General features: G+C 40.6%; 1 pseudogene; it reads right to left on the bottom strand.

Moving 5' to 3' along the window:
• Positions 1-1,185: 1,185 nt before the first annotated feature.
• On the bottom strand, positions 1,186-1,285 carry LOC127743036 (uncharacterized; annotated as a pseudogene).
• Positions 1,286-1,379: the final 94 nt, after the last annotated feature.

Raw genomic sequence — 1,379 nt, 5'->3', positions numbered from 1 at the left:
ATGAACTCCCCATTTCTGATCTTACCCATTCTCTTTATTTTCTGTAATTTACTTTTATGAGTAATTCCCCCATTCCCCTTTACAATTATGCTATTTACTTCCAGTCATTTACTTTCTCGCCATTTTAATTTCTGCAATTATCAACTCTATTCATGGATTCACTCAACTAGATCATTCCTCTAATTAAAGTTGCTTGATCAATCATTCCCTGTGGGATTCGACCTCACTCTATTGTGAGTTTTTACTTGACGACAAATTCGGTACACTTGCCGAATGGGAATTTATTGAAGAGACAAGTTTTACCCCGATCAAGTTTATGGCTCCGTTGCCGGGGATTGATTGTGCATCGACAATGATTACATTAGAGGATCACTAGATTGAGCATTTGTATTTTGTTTGATTTAATTTTCTGTTTGGTTAATTTGCTTTCCGTCTTAGTTAATTCTTCCCCTCCCCTGTTTCTTAGTTTTTCTTTGCTATTTACAATTCAGTTCACTAACCCACTAACTGTTTGATATATTGCATCACTGACACTAGTAAGTAATTCTAACAAGATACTTTCTGCATTGCTTTTCTTGCTTGTACTCTGTTGGTTGTATGACAGGGAGAAGAAGCGGAGCTTCAACTTCCTTTGATTCTGAACCTGAGAGAACCTTCTTAAGATTAAGAAGGGAGGCAAAAGAGAAACGTGTAGTGGGTGCTGAAGAAGAAGAGGAACACTTTGAAGAATACTTTGAAACAACCATGGAGGACCATCGTGAGGAAGAGGTGCACAACCATGGTGGAGGAGGTAGAGCAAATCCTGGTGGGGAAGATAGAAGAGTCTTGGGCTCTTACATTAACCCAAACCCAGGGAACTGCGGAAGTAGCATCCAAAAACCAACCATCCATGCCAACAACTTTGAACTAAAGCCACAGTTCATCACCCTTGTTCAGAACAATTGCTCGTTCGGAGGAGGTGTCAAAGAAGACCCCAACCAACACTTAAACACCTTCCTGAGAATATGTGACACAGTGAAGTCTAATGGCGTTCAACCTGACGCCTATAGACTGTTGTTGTTCCCATTCTCTCTCAGAGACAAGGCAACCAAGTGGTTGGAGTCTTTTCCAAAGGAGAGCTTGACAACTTGGGATGATGTTATGAACAAATTCTTGGCAAGATTTTACTCCCCTCAACGAGTCAATCGGTTGAGAGCTGAGGTCTAAACTTTCAGGCAACAAGATGGTGAGACTTTATATGAAGCATGGGAGAGGTTTAAAGACCTAACAAGGAGATGTCCATCTGATATGTTCAATGAATGGGTGCAGCTGCACATCTTCTATGAAGGACTATCATATGAATCCAAGAAGGTTGTAGACCATTCATCCGGAGGTTCTTT

Source organism: Arachis duranensis, chromosome 1 (genome assembly GCF_000817695.3).
Source record: "Arachis duranensis cultivar V14167 chromosome 1, aradu.V14167.gnm2.J7QH, whole genome shotgun sequence".
Taxonomy (NCBI): domain Eukaryota; kingdom Viridiplantae; phylum Streptophyta; class Magnoliopsida; order Fabales; family Fabaceae; genus Arachis; species Arachis duranensis.
The sequence above is the reverse complement of the archived record's forward strand: the minus strand, read 5'-3'. Positions and strand labels throughout refer to the sequence as shown.